Genomic DNA, 19,079 nt, shown 5'->3' with positions numbered 1-19,079 from the left:
ACACACACACTGTAAAATCCATCTCTTCATTTTCTGGTTGAAAAGATCATTGTAGAAAAGGAGTGCCAGGGAGTGGAGGTCATGCTGATTTATTGGCAATTAAACCTGCAGGATTTCTGCACTCTCTTCAAAACAAAGTATCTGAGCCTATTCAGCCAGGATGATTATATAGTGGGCTATCTACTAAAACCCAGGAGTCTTTCTGTTAGCGCACAACAAATACAATTGACTTGTCTGTACTTAGAAGATTACTGCTATTTTCTGTGCAGATTCATGTTGTATTTTCCTCAAATAGCCTAAGCCCAAAGAATTACCTTGTTCTTCAGTTTAATAAGCAGACTCTTACCAAGTGGTATATAATTCTGCTTGGGTGTATAAGAACTTTGGTACAAATAAAAATATGGACTAATTTAAAGCAAGGGAATGTATTACTGAATCCATATAATCTCTCTACGGTGCCTCAGCCCCAGCTTAATGAAATATTTGAGATAATATTTTGAGGGTTTGATGCTTATTATGGACTGAATGTTTGTGTCCCCCCAAAATTCATGTTGAAATTTTAACTCCTAAAGTAACAACATTAGCCAGTGGGACCTTTGGGAGATAATTAGGTCATGAGGGTGGAGCTTTCATGAATGGGATCAGTGCCCTTACAAAAGGAACCCCAAAGAGCTCCCTTGCCCCTTCTGCTGTATGAAGATACAATAAGAAGTCAGCAGTCTGCAACCCAGAAGAGGGCTCTCACCAGAACCTGTCCACGCTGGCACCCTGATCTTGGAGTTCCAGCCTCCAAAACTGTGAGAAATAAATTTCTGTTGTTTATAAGCCACCCAATCCTTGATACTTTGTTATAGCAGCCCAAACTGAGACAATACTAGTGCAAATTAACTGGCTTTTATCCATTCCATGTCTAGATACAACCCAGGTTACCTAGGCTAGCTGTTTAGACCATGGATGCCATTTATATACAAACATTCCCACTTGTCCTACAGATGGTGATAGGTAGGCTTAGGTGCTAGGAATGAATCTCAGCAACACAGGTAGGTGAGAAAGAGAAGGAAGGTAGGAATAGTTCGTTGAGAGTGGGGAAAAGTGATCAGGTTAACATTTCTGCCTCTGTCCAACCTCATTATACCTGAATTGCTTCTACTCCTTAGGAATAGGAATGTGGCCACTGTACGTTGTACCATATAGGATCTGCCTCAGGCACTTGCCTGCCTCCACCATTCCTACTTTCTCTTCCTCCCTACCGGCCTGTATTGCTAAGGTCTCAATTATTCATCCATTCATTTCATTCATTCAGTAAATATTTATTGAGACTTTAATATACACCAGTTACTATTCTAGGCCCTTGCAAAATGGCATGGCTCTGTAATGCATCTGTTTTTAAAAGTTGTTTTCATTTATAAAACTTTAAATAAAAATGATATATTTATTTTTTAAAATATAGAAAATGAAGAAGAAAATTTAATCTGCATTATAATCTCAATAAATACTATTAAGCGTTTCACTGTGTATCTTTTTGGTCTTCTTTTTACCTCTTCTAATGTTTTTAAGTTGAAACATTACAGGCATACAAAATGTTAGAGATCAACAAAATAAGCACCCATGGACCTATTACACCGTTTAAAAAATAAATTATTACACAAATTGTTGAAGGCCCTTTCCCAGTTGTATTAAACTTTGTCACTATCAGGGGTTACCACTACCACGAAGGTTATTTTTATTTTTTACCACACTGACAGGTAGTATTGTAGTATATTTTTACTACATATATGTGACATATAGGACTGTTTTGCATGTTTTTAAAACTTTATATGAATATCATTCTGAATATACTCTGCAATTTGCTTTTATCCCTTATCATTGTTTTTGAGTTTTATTCATGTTTGTGTATTTAGCTCCATTTCATTGATTTTAACTGTTGTATCATAGATATTCCAGTGGATTCTTTTTACTCATTTTCCTATAAATTGACGTGTAAGTTGGCTCTAATATCTTGTTGTTAAAAACATGCAATGACCATTCTATTCATATCCCCTTGAGCACAAAAGGGGGAATTTCTCTGGGATATATACCTAAGAATAAAATTGTTGGAACAAAGGCTGCAAATTATCTGGATATTACCAAATGGCTCTTCAGAGTGGCTGTATTAACTTATACCTACCACTAATATAAGTGTAATGTACTCTTAAAGTGTAAAGAGATATAGCCATACTCACACTCATGCACATATTGTATATATATCGGTGTGGATATCATATGTATGTATCAGGACTCAGAAGATCCAAGCCTGGATATTCCCACCTGGTTCTCTTTCCTGCTCTTCTTAGCCCTGACCAAATTTCTCTCACCTCCCTGGCCTTCAAGGCCCTGCTCCAGTTCCTCAGGAGGCCTTCCTTATCAACACCCCTCTCCAACCCCCGACTTCCCGAGGCAGCCCCTCACATATACTCAGCATCTATGATGGGTATTTAGTGTTTCAGAGGTCTATGCTCTAGCTCCACATCATATAATCAGCTCCTCAAAGGCAGGAGCCATTTTGAAGATTTATCAGTACCTTCCAGAATCCAGTGCCACATTCATAATGGGTTCTTGAAGAGATTGGTGAATTGTTGTTAGACTGAAGTCAGTTTCCTTTTGAAACCAAGCAGGACCCTGTGGGGCCCTCCCTGGTACAAAAGACTTTCTGCGTCCAACATTTCTTGTTTGTGGAAAAAAGGCTTCCAGCCTTCTAGGCCTTCCCTGAGTTCCAAAGGGCAGATTCAAATGGTTACTAATTCGGAAAGTGAGAGAATGAAGAAACAAAAGAAAGGCAGTCAAGAAACAATAGTGCAGCTATGGGGCAGGGTTCTGGTTCCTCCTCAGGGGATATGTATAGCAATCTGATATTTATCTCTGAGTTCCTATAGGAACTAAGGCTCCCAGGTGGAGGATGGTAACTTCAGGCTGAGCATAAGCACAGGGAATCTAGACTGGTTGGAATCAGAAGGCTGATGATTGAGATTCCTGGAACACCACCCTGTTAACTTACCACCAACCAATCAGAGGAAGGTCATACACCCCGTAGTCCTCCCCGCAAATTTTGCCTATAAAAACTCTCCCCCAAAGACCGTCATGGAGTTTGGGCTTTTTGAGCACAAGCAGCCCGTTCTCCTTGCAATAAACCTTTCTCTGCTCCAAACTTCGATGTTTTGGTTGGTTTGGCCTCACCATATGTTGGGCACATGAACTTGGGTTGAATAACACTTTTCCTCCCCTAGAGAGGTCAGATTATATTCTTCGAGTGGCTTTCTAGGAACAGCTATCCTCCCCAACTTTGGTAATAACCAATTAAGATGCAGGTCCACACACCTATGGCTCCAATAATTTCATTCCCCTGTGTATATCTTAGAGAAATGCCCTCATTTTTCTTACATTCCTCCTCTTACTAAATTCTCAATGACAGCAACAAATACAGGCTAATCTTCTTGAATCCACTACAAGTGATACACTATTCTTTGAAAACCATAGCTACATAGAGGTAAGCATATACAGGTTCACAGTTCATCTTTGTTCAGCTTAGAAGAAATCTATACTGAGAGTTTTAACCTAGTCAGTTACCCAAGCACATTCGATTCTTAGTCCTGGGTCCTTGAAAAGTCTTCACTCTCCTTCTGTTCTCTATTTCTAGCTATCTTCTAGTCTTCTCCTCCCATGTCCTGAGCAATATGCCTTTTTTGCCATATCTACTCCCAAAACTTGTTGTATTTCCCTCCACAGGGTATCAAATTTTTAGATTTGTTTTTTTATCAGAATTTACTGAACCTTCTTTGTTTTTTTTGTTTTTGTTTTGTTTTTACTTTTTTTGGCCACATCATGCAGGATGTGGGATCTTAGTTCCCCTACCAGGGGTAGAACCTGTGCCCCCTGCGGTGGAAGTGAAGAGTCTTAACTGCTGGACTGCCAGGAGAGTCCCTGAACCTTCTTTCACTCTGAAAGCAGCATGATGTAGTGAAAAGAAAGCAGACTTTGAAATGGATAGAACTCTTCAAATTCTTTGTACAAGTGAATCTCCACTCTATCACTTTATCGTGTTCAGAAAGTTATTAAACCTCCACCATTTTTCAGGTGGGGAAGTTGGTACCTCTGTCTCACAGCTGCTGAGAGGATGAAATAGGACAACATAGGTTAAGTGTGTTTACCATAGTGTCCTGCATATAGTAGGTGCTTGGTAACTCTTAGTGTCATTCTTCTTATTCTCCTTCCTCCCTCTTGTCTGCATTCCAGAAATTCTATCACTACTAATTAATTATTTTAGACTCCTAACTGACAGATATTTTAAGTCCGTTGTCCACTGTAAAGGAGTGTATTAGGCACTTTGTCCCAGGAAAGAGAAATCTGATGCAAACCTGTTACCCAGGTATATAGTGGGGCACTGAAATGGACACTCTTTCATCTAATCAAAACAATCTTACCAGCTGCACTCAGGGACCTAATGAATATTTGCTTGTCTCGTAAAAGGAAAGAAATGTTTCTCTCCATGTATATTTTATACATATGTATTATATATATAATTTCCAATAAATATATACAATTGTCCAATAAATATACCTATACATAACTATACCTACATCTATATATCTATATCTATATCTATATCTATATCTATCTCCTTACACTGGTTTTCTTGTACACATACTGTCTTAGTCCATTCAAGCAGCTATAACAGAATACCATAGACTGGGTAGCTTGAACAACAGAAATTTATTTCTCATAGTTCTGAAGGCTGGGAATTCCAAAATCTAGGTGCTAGCAGATTCAGTGTCTGGTAAGAGCCCACTTCCTGTCTCATAGACCACCATATTATTATTGCTGTGTCCTCACATGGCCAAAGAGGGTAGGCAGCCCTCTGGAGGTCTCTTTTATAAGGGCACTAATCCCATTAATGAGGGCTTCACCCTCATGACCTAATTACCTCCCTGAGTCCCCACCTCCAAAATACCATCATACTGAAGATTAGCTTTCAGTGTATGAATTTTCAGGGGACACAAACATTCAGTCTTTACCACATACAAAAAGTAATGGCATCATTACACCAGAGATATCCTGCCCCTCTCTACAGTTAATGTGCTTTTTACTACAGGACTTCTAAAATATTTTTAGACTATTTTAGAATAACATGTTATTACTTAGAATATTTAATTACTTCTTTTAATAATAAAAATCTCGAGGGACTTCCCTGGTGGCGCAGTGGTTAAGAATCCACCTGCCAATATGGGGGACATGGGTTCGAGCCCTGGTCTGGAAAGATCCCACAGGCCATGGAGCAACTAAGCCCGTGCACAACAATGACTGAGCCTGCGCTCTAGAGCCCACGAGCCACAACTACCGAGCCCACATGCTGCAACTACTGAAGCCCGCACTCCTAGAGCTCATGTTCCGCAACAAGAGAAGCCATTGCAAGGAGAAGCCCATGCACCACAGTGAAGAGTAGTTCCTGCTCACCTCAACTAGAGAAAGCCCACGCGCAGCAATGAAGACCCAATGAAGCCAAAAGTAAATAAATAAATAATAAATATATTAAAAAAAAAATCTTGATACCAGTAAGATTGCCTCAACACAGTGCAGTTAATTTCCTTCCTATGTGTATCCATAAAGTAAATTCTTTGAAGGGTAAGCAGCTAGAAAAGAGCTAGTTCATTCTGAATTAGTTACCTGAAAAAGCTATTGGAAAGTCTCAGCCACACTTTTACTTATCAAAGTAAAAGAGCTATCCTAGATCGCCACAGGACTAGATAACTTGAGACTAAGAAAAAAAGAATCATTCATTAGGAAGTGTGAGAAATGTCTTAGGGTTGATTTTGTTTAAATGCCAATGTGAATTGATCATTAGCATTAGCGAGAGCCGTGCAAATAACACCACCTAAGAGGCTAAACCAACATGGAATTGTTTCAGAGCAATTAATTAACTTCCAAGCTTCTTGTATTAACACCACCTTATTTCCCTAGTGTAGATAGACAATTTGTTTTAAAAGTCAACCAAAAATTGTGATATTCTGCCAACAAGATTACAAGAGTGAAAAAACAACCCCCTAGTCAAATGCAAATTGTAGTCATATTAGTATGCTAATGAGCTAAGTGATAAACTGTGGGTCAAATTTCCTCCTCTTCAGCTTAAATAGCACTTGAAAAGGCTTATTTTCTAAATGTTTGGGAAACCTAGGAGAAGCAACAATTAAGGTTTATTACATGAATATTATCTGTTCAGCGATATGAAAAATTAATAGATGGGACTAAATTAAAATGAGACAATTCTTTCTAGTGATTTACAGGTTATTGAGAAGCATGGCTTAAAGGAAGCATATGTAACTATTCTAAATTTGGAGTGAAGTCTTTTCAAAATTTCTTATTTAACAATTAAAATAAAAAGGTCTGTTTTGTCTGTTTTGAAAGGAGATATGTTATCATGAGAAGGAATGTCTAGAGATGTAAATTTCTCTTTCTTGACCACTTATCAAAGAAGACTTTCTGGATTGAATTTACTCTCATCACCAGATTTCACCCTCTCACAAAGCAGTTATGTGCTTTTATACAATTTTTCTATAAATATTAACTACCTTTTATATATTTGTGTTCATTTTATAAGTTCCTTAAAATCCACAGCAAGTCTGATTGTATTTTGCAGCATCCAACTCAGCTCCTTGTCTGAAGACCACGCTCGGGAAAGCCAGGTGAAGACCCAAGAGGGCCAGAAGGTGAGGTGGTAAGAGCCTGAAAATGGGGTCACATGGATGCCGCTTCTTTTCTGTGTACCCATGTCCATCTACCCTCTCTTCCACTTTTGCAAGCTGGGCAAGTTACAAAATCTCCCTGGGCCTCAACTTTTACGATTCTAAGAGGGAGATGATAAAGCTTTATGTCCAAGGCAGTGGTCTTGGCTGCACAATGGAATCACCTGGAGAACTTTAAAAATACTGATGACGGGGTCCAATCCCCAGAGCTTCCGTTGAGGAGCACAGGCTCCGGACGTGCAGGCTCAGCGGCCATGGCTCACGGGCCCAGCCGCTCCGCGGCATGTGGGATCCTCCTGGACCAGGGCACGAACCCGTGTCCCCTGCATCGGCAGGCGGACTCTCAACCACTGCACTACCAGGGAAGCCCCCCCAGAGCTTTTAACTTCATTGGTGTGGTTTTTGCCAGGGTACAGGGAGTTTTAAAATCCCTAGGTGATTGTAAGGTACAGATGAGGTCAAGAACCACTGCTCCAAGTGCGTTAGAAGAATTAAATAAAACAAAGAAAAATAGTACCTGATAAGTAATAGGTCAAAAATCGTTTGTTTTCTTTTTTCTTCTGTTGGTTTTTCTGTTTGTACTGGTAATTGTATTTGATCCTGGCTGGAAGCTAAGGGACAGAGGGAGAATTTCATTCAAAGATTTGTTTTATTTTTTTTAACTTTTTATTTTGAAATAATTTTAAATTTACAAAAGAGTTGCAAAAACAGTACAAAGAATTCTCATGTACCCTTCACCCAGATTCACCAATTGTTAACAATTAATTACATTTGCTCTCATTTTTTAAAAAATATTTATTTATTTATTTTTGGCTGCACTGGGTGTTCGTTGCTGCCACGGGCTTTCTCTAGTTGCGGCAAGTGGGGGCTACTCTTTGTTGTGGCGCCCGGGCTTCTTATTGCAGTGGCTTCCCTTGTTGCGGAGCACGGGATCTTGGCGTGCAGGTTTCAGTAGCTGTGGCTCATGGGCTCTAGAGTGCAGGTTCAGTCGTTGTGGTGCACGGGTTTAGTTGCTCCGCGGCACGTGGGATCTTCCCGGACCAGGGATCGAACCTGTGTCCCCTGCATTGGCAGGCAGATTCTTAACCACTGTGCCACCAGGGAAGCCCCTGCTCTCACTCTTCCACATTCTCTTTATACATACAATTTTTTTTCCTGAACCAGTTGAGAGGTAGTTGCAGAAAACATGCAACTTCACCCTAAAGAGCATATATTTATTAAGAACAAGGGCATTCTCCTACATAACCACAGGACAATTATTTGGAACGTTTAATATTGGTACAATACTCTTATCTAATCTACAGGCCATATGTAATTTCTCCAATTTTCCTTATGTCCTTATGGCATCTCTCCCATGCCCTCCACTGCCACATTCAGGATCCAATCCAGGATCATGCATTAGAGTTGGTTGTCATGGCTTTTTAGTTTCTTCTAATCTGACATAATACCTTCTGCCTTTCATGATATTGACATTTTTGGAAACATACAGGCTAGTTGTTTTGTATCCCATGCCATCTTTTTTGTAAGTATTTATTTAATGATTTTTAGTAAATATATAGAGTTGTGTAGCCATCACTACAATCCATTTTAATAATATGTCCATCACCCACCAAAAATTCCCTTCTCCCCACCCCCACAGCCTTAAGTAACCACTAACCTACTTTCTGTTTCTATAATTTTGTGTTTTCAGAATGTCAAATAATAGAAACATACAGAATGTGGTCTTTTATGCCTGACTTCTTATACTTAGCCTAAAGTGTTTGAGGTTCATCCATTTGTAGCATATCCCTGTAGTTTGTTCCTTTTTATTGCTGAATAGTACCATTGTATGGATGTACCACATTGGTTGCAGCTTCTAAGATGGCCCTCAATGATCCCTGCCTCCTGGTTTTCATGCCCCTGTGTAATTCTTTCCCATTGAGTATGGGCTGGACCTAGTAACTCACTCCTAATGAACAGAATGTAGTGGGCTATCACTCCTGAGATTAGGTTAAAATCTAATTAGGTTAGAATTTAAAATAAAAAGACTATGGTTTCCATCTTGGGGGCTCTAATTCTCTCTCTCTTTCTTGAATCCCTCATTCTGAGCTGCCATGTTGTGAGCAGCCCTATAGAGAGGTCCACATAGCAAGGAACTGATGTTTCTGGCCAATAGCCAATGAGAACCTGTGGCCTGCTAACACCACATGAGTGAGCATGGAAGCAGATACCCCTCCTCTGCAGTCTTCAGATGAGACTGCAGCCCTGGCCAGCACCTTGACTGCAACCTTAGGAGAGACTAAGCTAGAGTTACCAACAAAGCAAGATCCAGACTCCTGACCCTTTGATTTCTCACAAGAATGGTGAGAAAATAAACGTTTGTTATTTTTAGCCACTACGTTTTGGGGTGATTTGGTCATAGCAATAGGTAACCAATATATCACATTTTGTTTATCCATTCACCAGTTGATGGACATTTGGATTGTTTCTAGGTTTTGGCTCTTATGAATAATATTGCCATGAACATTCACATGCATGTCTCAAAGGTCTTTTCTTAGGGACTTCCCTGGTGGTCCAGTGGTGAAGACTTTGCACTTCCACTGCAGGGGGCACAGGTTCGATCCCTGGTCAGGGAACTAAGATCCTGCATGTCATACGGAACAGCCAAAAAATTTTAAAAATAAAAATAATAAATAAAAAGGACTTTTCTTATGGCACCAAGTTCACCTGGCTTGTACTATTCCTACAGTTCCAAATACAACTTTGGTTTTTTAAAAATTTCCCTGCTTAAAGCAGTTTCTTATCTTATCAAATAAAATTGTGCAATTTATCACCTATGCCCTTCAGTAATATTTTAAGTCAGAACACAGTATGTTGGAGAAATGAATTGACTTAATTTTTAAAACCATTAGGGTCCAATCTATACTAACTACCTCTTGATAATCAGAGAATTAATGTTTCAGGAATTAAAATATAATTTAGGGATAGCAGTGACTATTTGCTTACTTTTATTTTATGCTAGTTATGTGTAGAGGGTAAAGGATAGTTTTGTGTCCTGGAAGAATTAGGGTCATTCTTTTGCCACTTAATTGCTCTCCAAAGCACACGACTCTTAAAAAAAAATTTTTTTTAATCTACTACACCTGCACAGTGGTACCTGAACTCCTTTAATTCTTAACTAAAGATACAGTTACCATGACAATGTGTTCAGTATTTTCTTTGCATAGCCAAGATGTGGACCATTTTCTAATAGTTAGTACCTAATGAATCCTTACCATGTGCTGGCACTGTTCTAAACCCTTCATATGCATTCCGCTTCTTTTAATCCTCACAATGATCTTAATCATCACAACTCCATGAGGTAAGTACTCCTAACAGGATGACCCCTTTGCACAATTCTAGGTGATGCTATTCATGTTGTAGTCTATATGAATGGGATTCCTGGAATTGTATAGTGCTAGGCTGTCTACCGGTATTATCTATTAGACTATCTACTTTACAGATGAAGAGGCAGAGAAAGGTTAAGTATCTTGCCCAAGTTTACCCACTTTGTAAGTGGCAGAGCCAGGATTTGCATCTAGGTTATCTGGCTTCATCCAGGGTATGAACTCATAACTATTGCACTCTTCTGAAGAATCTTAATTTTTGGTTTAAAAAAAAAAAGTCTTGTTAGCTATGGTCACCTTAGATGATTATTTCTAGGGCATTGTTTCTCAAGGAGTGGTCCTTGGACCAGGAATATTAGCATCATCTGGGAGCTTGTTAGAAATGTGAATTATAATGCCCCACCCCCATCCCAGATATATTGAATCAGAAATTCTGGGATGGGACCCAGCAATCTGTGCTTTAACAAGCCTCCAGCTGATTCTGATGCACGCTCAAATTTGAGAACTACTGTTTTAGGAAATAACTTAGTTTTTTTAAAAGGAAAAAGTATTTTAAATTTTTTTCTATTTGTTTTAGAACAAGTTTTATTTCAAGTAACCTACTCAAATTAGTTCAAGTGTTTATTATACTCTTGATCTGTGATTTAAGAAATACTGATCTTACAGAATTCAAGGAGAAAGCAAGGGTGGGAACAGGGCAGTCACCTTTTCCAGCTCCCCTATGAAAATGATGCAGCTAACCACTCCCTAGGTTTCTGTGTCTCCTTTCTCAAATGTTCAAAAAGGAGGATTTGATTGGTTTAGCTACAAAATAGGGTGCATCTCCTTGGGCCAGCCAAGTGTCTGCCCTTTGCTTACTTGCCTAAGTCCAGGGGAGGGGTGGGATCACATTGTACAAACAGGCCAGCAAGGGCTTTATTGTGATGGAGGCAAGAGTCAGAATCTTTTAGAAATAGAGGATGGGTAGAATCAATGATCTGCATCCTTAATACACAATTTATGTTTAAAATTATATGGTAAAAAGAAAAGAATGCATTTAATTCCATCACATTTGTTATTGAACAAGTGGCATTTGATATTCTTAATTGGTTTGGGAAAAGAAGAAGATATGGGCCTGGCTAGAGAGCACAAGCCCAATGCAGAGCAGCAGTGGGTGAGATTCAATGAATTTCTCCATTAAGGGGCAACACAGACACCCAAGAAACATCTAGTAATAATTAAATAAAATAATAAGAAGGAAAATTATTTCCTATGCCAATTTAACGAAATTAAGGTTAGCATTTTTTTCTCTTAGAGATCTGAAGATATTTTATAACAGAATGTGAAATACAGTATTTATTGATGAGAAAATAAAGCCAATGGTAGTTCAGACTTGTTTAAAGTGACATCAGGACTTCCCTGGTGGTACAGTGGTGAAGAATCTGCCTGCCAATGCAGGGAACACAAGTTCAATCCCCGGTCCAGGAAGACCCCATATGCCGCGGAGCAATTAAGTCCATGTGCCACAGAGCAATTAAGCCCATGTGCCACAGCTACTGAGCCTGCGCTCTAGAGCTCGCGAGCCACAACTACTGAAGCCCACACGCCCTACAGCCCATGCACTGCAACTACTGAGCCTGTATGCTGCGACTACTGACGCCTGCGCGCCTAGAGCCTGTGCTCTGCAACAAGAGGAGCCACTGCAATGAGAAGCCCACGCACTGCAACGAAGAGTAGCCTCCACTTGCTGCAACTAGAGAAAGCCCGCGCACAGCAATGAAGACCCAACACAGGCAAAAAATAAATAATAAATAAATAAATAAAGTGACATCATCATTGACTGAATTATTCATTGTATCTAGCTATTTCCTGAACAGTGTATATAACCTTTGAATAAATGACTGGGACTACTGTGGCTGCCCTTTTTCTACTATGTTGCCATCTCCTCAGCCACAGCTGATTGGATCAGAGGTAGACATCTGACTAAGGAGAAAAAAGCCATTTCAGCTAATAAGATTTTCTATCTCAATACTTTAATAGCTGAGGCACATTAATTGGTAGAGCACTAGAACAAAGGTCTCTAAACCTTGATACTGAGAGTGCCAAAATGTATTGATTCCTGTCCTTCCTATGGCTTAGTTGTTCCTGGTTTCTTTGGGAACTGCAAAATGTTATTTTTATAATACAACTCTTTTAAAAATAACATATGATTTAACACCACCTATATAGATGGTAAAATCTGTAAAGAATAACAAGAGAATGATTTTCTCAAAAAAGCAGTATAACAGTTACCTCTGCAGGGGAGGGAGAGAGATGTGTTCAGAGAGGTGCAAACAAGGGGCTTCTAAGGTATGGCAGTTTTCTATTTCTTAGTCTGGATGGTGGTTACTTTATAGTTATTTTTAATATGTATTCACACATGTATATTTTTTACATTCTTGTTCTACATGACACAACTTCTCAAAAAGAAAAAAAGAATTTTTACTTGAGTAAATTCAATACGTTTCTATTCATTTCATTCAAATACGCTCCAAGACCCATAGTTATTAAAAATAGTTTAGGGCTTCCCTGGTGGCACAGTGGTTGAGAGTCCGCCTGCCGATGCAGGGGACACGGGTTCGTGCCCTGGTCTGGGAGGATCCCACGTGCCGCGGAGCGGCTGGGCTCGTGAGCCATGGCCGCTGGGCCTGCACGTCCGGAGCCTGTGCTCCGCAGCGGGAGGGGCCGCAACAGTGAGAGGCCCGCGTACCGGAAAAAAAATAAATAAATAAAAAATTGTTTAATAGTAGTAGTATTCATTCAAATAAATAAAGTGTGTGTATGTTTGTATGTGTGTGTTTAAAGCATGCTACTCAAACTTCATTGGATTCCAGGGTTGGAAGAAACCTGAGAAATTTTCTAGTTACTTGAAGGTCTTTATTTAACAAACATAAAACTAGGAACCAGAAAAGTTAAATAACTTGTCCATTTTCTTCTTCTATCTCAGAATCCTGGGTTCTTTCTACTAAGCTATACCACTTCCCTAACAAAAGAAGAGACAGCAAATGCATATTTCAAAGATTAAATTTTTTTTTTTTTCCCGCTGCGTTGGGTCTGTTGCTGCACGTGGACTTTCTGTAGTCGCAGCGAGCAGGGGATACTCTTCGTTCTGGTGCGTGGGCTTCTTATTGCAGTGGCTTCTCTTGTTGCAGAGCATGGGCTCTAGTGCACGGGCTACAGTAGTTGTGGTGCACAGACTCTGTAGTTGTGGCTCGTGGGCTTAGTTGCTCCGCATCATGTGGGATCCTCCCGGACCAGGAATCGAACCTGTGTCCCCTGAATTGGCAAGGAGACTCCTAACCACTGCTCCACCAGGGAAGTCCCCTCAATTATTTTTAATGCTTATTTTATTTTTAGAAGACTTGTATGCCTCAGAACTGAAAATAAATTCTCCTATGTCATATAATATCTATACAGAAGCAACATTTTATATCATGGTTGCTGGATATCAAGAACATCCAGAAAAGAAATTACTGCAATTTAAAATGAAATATTACTGACAACTACTAAATTTTCTTCCCTGCTTATTAATTTTAAATCATTCAATAAAGTGAATTTAACAATATGGTGATTCTTATGGGTATGGGAAAAACTGATTCCCCTTTGCTAAATCCATCAAAGGTAACTGAAGATTAATAACATGTGTTGTAAAAATTGGCTTATTTTCACGAATTAAAGACACATCACCATGTCTGATGTTATAACCTGTTACTTAGAAAGGAAAAGAAGTGGAATGCATACAGACAGGACTGGCCACATTATCTGCAGGGCCCAGTAAAAAATGAAAATATAGTGCCTTGTTCAAAAAGCAGAAAAATTGCCAAAGTACTGTAATATTAAAGATACCAAAATATAAAACATTCTTCTTTCTTCTTCTCTCTCAACTCATCATGGTGTTTTGTATTTGCTACTTAATGTCCTGTTTCCTTGCCCGGGGATACTTTCAAGATGCCTCTCAAAGGCACCCCGGGGCGCCATTCCACAAATGTGTGCACCCACCATCCACCAGCTGCCAAGTTCACCTCTTTTTTTTTTTTTAACAGCTTTATTGGAGTATAATTGCTTTACAATGGTGTGTTGGTTTCGGCTTTATAACAAAGTGAATCAGCTATACATATACATATATCCCCATATCTCTTCCCTCTTGCATCTCCCTCCCTCCCACCCTCCCTATCCCACCCCTCTAGGTGGTCACAAAGCACCGAGCTGATCTCCCTGTGCTATGCAGCTGCTTCCTACTAGCTATCTATTTTACATTTGGTAGTGTATATATGTCCATGCCACTCTCTCACTTTGTCCCAGCTTACCCTTCCCCCTCCCCGAGTCTTCAAGTCCATTCTCTAGTAGGTCTGCATCTTTATTCCCATCTTGCCCCTAGGTTCTTCATGACCTTTTTTTTTTTTTAGATTGCATACATATGTGTTAGTATACGGTATTTGTTTTTGTCTTTCTGACTTACTTCACTCTGTATGACAGTCTCTAGGTCCATCCACCTCACTACAAATAACTCAATTTCGTTTCTCTTTATGGCTGAGTAATATCCCATTGTATCTATGTGCCACATCTTCTTTATCCATTCATCTGCCGATGGACACTTAGGTTGCTTCCATGTCCTGGCTATTGTAAATAGTGCTGCAGTGAACATTGTGGTACATGACTCTTTTTGAATTATGGTTTTCTCAGGGTATATGTCCAGTAGTGGGATTGCTGGGTCATATGGTAGTTCTATTTGTAGTTTTTTAAGGAACCTCCATACTGTTCTCCACAGTGGCTGTATCAATTTACATTCCCACCAACAGTGCAAGAGGGTTCACTTTTCTCCACACCCTCTCCAGCATTTATTGTTTGTAGATTTTTTGATGATGGCCATTCTGACAGGTGTGAGGTAATATCTCATTGTAGTTTTGATTTGCATTTCTCTAATGATTAATGATGTTGACATTCTTTCATGTGTTTGTTGGCAATCTGTATATCTTTGGAGAAATGTCTATTTAGGTTTTCTGCCCATTTTGGGATTGGGTTGTTTGTTTTTTTGATATTGAGCTGCATGAGCTGCTTGTAAATTTTGGAGATGAATCCTTTGTCAGTTGCTTCATTTGCAAATATTTTCTCCCATTCTGAGGGTTGTCTTTTTGTCTTATTTATGTTTTCCTTTGCTGTGCAAAAGATTTTAAGTTTCATTACATTCCATTTGTTTATTTTTGTTTTTATTTCCATTTCTCTAGGAGGTTGGTCAAAAAGGATCTTGCTGTGATTTATGTCATGGAGTGTTCTGCCTATGTTTTTCTCTAAGAGCAAGTTCACCTCTTGCCAGCTGCAGGACCTATGCACTGTGCCCCGGACAGGGGCAAGAAGTCAATCTCCCTTCCCATGGCCCACCACCTTAACCCATGGCAGACGGGCAATCCCCAAAGGATTGCAACCTCCACTCCAAGAGGCACTTGGTACCTTGATGGGGGTACTGAGAGCTTGCCCCTGCCAACACACCCACCAAATGCACTGTGGTGCTGCCAGCCTGGAGCAGGGGTGGCCACTGTCATGCCTGCCCCAAGATGTTGCAGGTGCGTGCTGGTAGAATGTAACTTCCATCATTTCCCCATGACCCAGTTGCCACTCTAGGTAAGGGCAAAGAGGAGGGCAGGTCATCATAACTATAAATATTTTCCTTTTGCCTTTTCTTTCAAGGCTCTGTTCACTTTTTATCAAAGAAGCTAATTAGTCTCAACAAGTGTGTTAATGAAAAATGGGATGGACCCTACCAAAATATCCTTGCCTAGGCAACATTTAAACATTTAAAACAGATATTTTGGGGAGACAGACTCCTAAACCAAAAGGAGGGCTCTAATTGTATGAATTTTTGCCATTTTTATGGTTCTTTTCCTAACACTTCTCTTAGTTACTTGAATAGGTCTTTATTAGTTCTGCTAATCCTACACCTAAAAGTTTCCTTATGTAGGCCTGCCATGGAAGCCTCCATTTTGGCCCCATGTCAAACTTGAAGTAGGAATCAGAACATATTCAAGTCCCTTCCAAGGAAAACCCACACTTCAAATACTTATAAGCAATGTAGATTCTACTGAAAATTTTGTAAAGGTGCCAAGGGAGGGCTTTATATACCACGGTGTATAGCACACAATTTTATTAATGTCCCCATTCCAATTTGTCTTCTTTCCCTTGTCCCACGGGGAAAGGGGTAACAGAGAGTCAACCTTTTCACATGAAGGGCCAACCCCCAGATCTTCCTCTATGCACCACTGCTCCTATTCTCTCCGTTCTTTACAGCAATAATCCCAACCCAGACTACTGGCCTCAGGGTGAGTGTCACTCAGCCAATATATAAGACTAGGCAGCCCTAAAAATAATGAATTTTTGGACATATACGTTCTGTTCTGTGCATAGATAGGGTATGGCTGAGTACTAGAAAGGAAATGGAAATGGCATAGATATATATTAAATGACATGAGGAACATGGGTTCTTAGGTGAGGAAATATGAATGTCAGCTTAAAATAGAGTTGTTTTGAGATATTTGGGGATTTTATAGTAGCATGAAGAAGAAATTGAAAACAAAGAGAAGTAAAAAGAAAACGGGAAACCTGCAACTCATGCAATTAGATTTATTAAATTATTGTCAATTTAGTTTAGTCTTTGTCCAAATAAGACAGTGAAACAAACACACACAAAGCTAGTAACCACAAAACAAATTAATTCAACAAATATTTGTTGAGTGTGTACTATATGCCAAGCAGTGTTCTAGATGCTTAGAATACATCAGTGAACAAAATAGAGACTGCTGCCCCTCTGAAGCTTACATTCTGGTATGTGTGGGGGTGGGGGTGGGGGTGCAGACTTAAGCAAAATAAAATAAATAAGCTATCTAGTGTGTTGTAAAATAAAGTACAAGGGAAAGAGGATTGGGATTCCTGGGATATGGTTGGGGGAATTTTCAGTATAAAATTAGGAGGTCAAGGCAAGCCTCACTGAGAAAGTAAAATTTAAGCAAAAACTTAAAGGAGGTGGGAGAGTTAGCTAAGCAGATATCTGGGAGAAGAACATTCCAGGCAAAGAGCAATGGTCATAGGGCAGGGGTGTACCTGGCATTGTAAAGAAAGAGCAGGGAAGGCCAATGGTGGTGGTAGTGGTAGGGTTAGATTATGCGGGCTATAAGGACTTCAGCATTATTCTGAGTGAAATGGGGAAGCCAGTGATTAGTTTTGAGATAAGGAGTAACATGAACTGACAGATTTTAAGAGGATCACTCTGACTGCTGTGGTAAGAAAATACTGCATGGGGGCAAGAGTAGATGCAGGGAGTTGGGAGGCTATTAAAGTCATTCGGTGAGAGATGACTGAGGTCTTGATCAAGGTGGTGGCAGTAGAGGTAGGGAGAAGGGGTCAGATTCTAGATATATTTTGAAGTTATGAGAGAAACAGAGGCGCCAGGGATGACTCCAAGGTTTGGGAGTTGCACAATCAGAAAGATAGAGTGAGGCAATGGACCATAGTTACTAAAAATGCCTGACTCCAAATGCAACACTGATGTGGGTCAAAAAGTTGCATTTGCTATAATATAATTTGGAATCTCCTTAATACTCTCTGCCTTCCCTAAACATTTGCCTCATTTATCAAGAACCATTTTCACAACTGCAGTATTTAATTTTGAAGAAACTATTTATTAGATAGCCTGTTGCTGCAGATAAATTTGTTTTACTCTTCCAGCAGTGGAAAAGAAAACAGTTTTCTCTAGCTTCACACGTGCAATCCTTTTAGGCAATTTCTAAAATTGAAGTAGGTTGACTTTTCAGTTGTTTATTTAAAAATAATATTAGACATGAAGAGGTTTAGAAAATGTTGAACTATTTTGCGTGGGTTGGGAAGTAGCAGAGCCAGGATTCAAACCTGAGCCTGTCTAAATCTAGGGCTTTTAAAAACTGCACACACTGTCTCTCCACTTCACTGCTAAATAAAAAGGAAAATGGCATTTTAACACTTTCTTGTTCCTGAGAATTACTGAAGCTTCAGATTTGCCTCTGTCTTAGTTCATTTCAGCTGCAACAACAAAATATGATAGACTGGGTGGCTTACAAAACAACATTTACTTCTCACGGTTCTGGAGTCGGGGAAGTCACACAATTCGGTGTCTGGTGAGAATCCTGGTTCACAGACTACCATCTTCTCACTGTAATCTGACATGGCAGAAGGGGCAAGGGAGCTCTGAGGGGTCTTTTATAAGGGTACTTAATCCCATTCCTTAGGGTTCTACTCTCATGACCTAATCATGTGTCAAATTTCTCACCTCCTAAAACCACCTCCTAAAACCATCACATTGGGCATTAGGGGTCAAATAGATGAATTAGGAGGGACACAGACATCAGCCCATAGCAGCCTCTTTTGTTAGCAATCAGTGTAGTTTTAAATGTGGCCATATTTTAATGGAGTTTCATTGGTCACATTCTGAGCCTGAGTTTCCCCATCTTTAAGCTGAGAGAAGGGATCTAGATCAGTGATTTTCAAGTCTTTAAAAATTCCAGCTCTCTCAAGGCAGGACATATCCTATCACTAACAGGGATTCATTGTAGTAGACGTTCTCAATGAGGTAGAAGTGGAAGAGGGCCTGGAAGTTTGACAGAGTCTGGCCCTGAAGATTCTAATTTTACTTCCACTCATTCTGTTAAATCAGTGGTTTTCAAATTGTGTTCTGGAGGAACATTGGATGGAAATGCCTGGGCTTTTCCAGTGCTTCTCTGCCTGTCAGTATCCACCCATCTTCAACCAGAGAAGGTCCACTTTGATTGATAGAGTTGAGCTCCATATAAGATTTCACTAAAATAACAGAAAACCACAACTGTTCTACTTAGAATGGTCTGAAAACTACTGTTCTAATTCAGTGCTTCTCATACTTTAATGTGTGGATGAATCATCTGTG

At 39.7% G+C, this 19,079-nt stretch overlaps 1 long non-coding RNA gene and 1 other non-coding gene across 2 annotated transcripts in view; one reads left to right on the top strand and one right to left on the bottom strand.

The window, feature by feature from the left end:
- Positions 1-19,079, bottom strand: part of LOC115854030 (uncharacterized) — a 297,742-nt gene that overhangs the window by 257,206 nt on the left and 21,457 nt on the right. The window lies entirely within an intron of this gene.
- On the top strand, positions 9,316-9,388 carry TRNAG-UCC (transfer RNA glycine (anticodon UCC)). The gene has a single exon. It is a non-coding gene; the product is annotated as a tRNA-Gly (tRNA).

This window comes from Globicephala melas, chromosome 12 (genome assembly GCF_963455315.2).
Source record: "Globicephala melas chromosome 12, mGloMel1.2, whole genome shotgun sequence".
NCBI lineage: Eukaryota > Metazoa > Chordata > Mammalia > Artiodactyla > Delphinidae > Globicephala > Globicephala melas.
The sequence above is the reverse complement of the archived record's forward strand: the minus strand, read 5'-3'. Positions and strand labels throughout refer to the sequence as shown.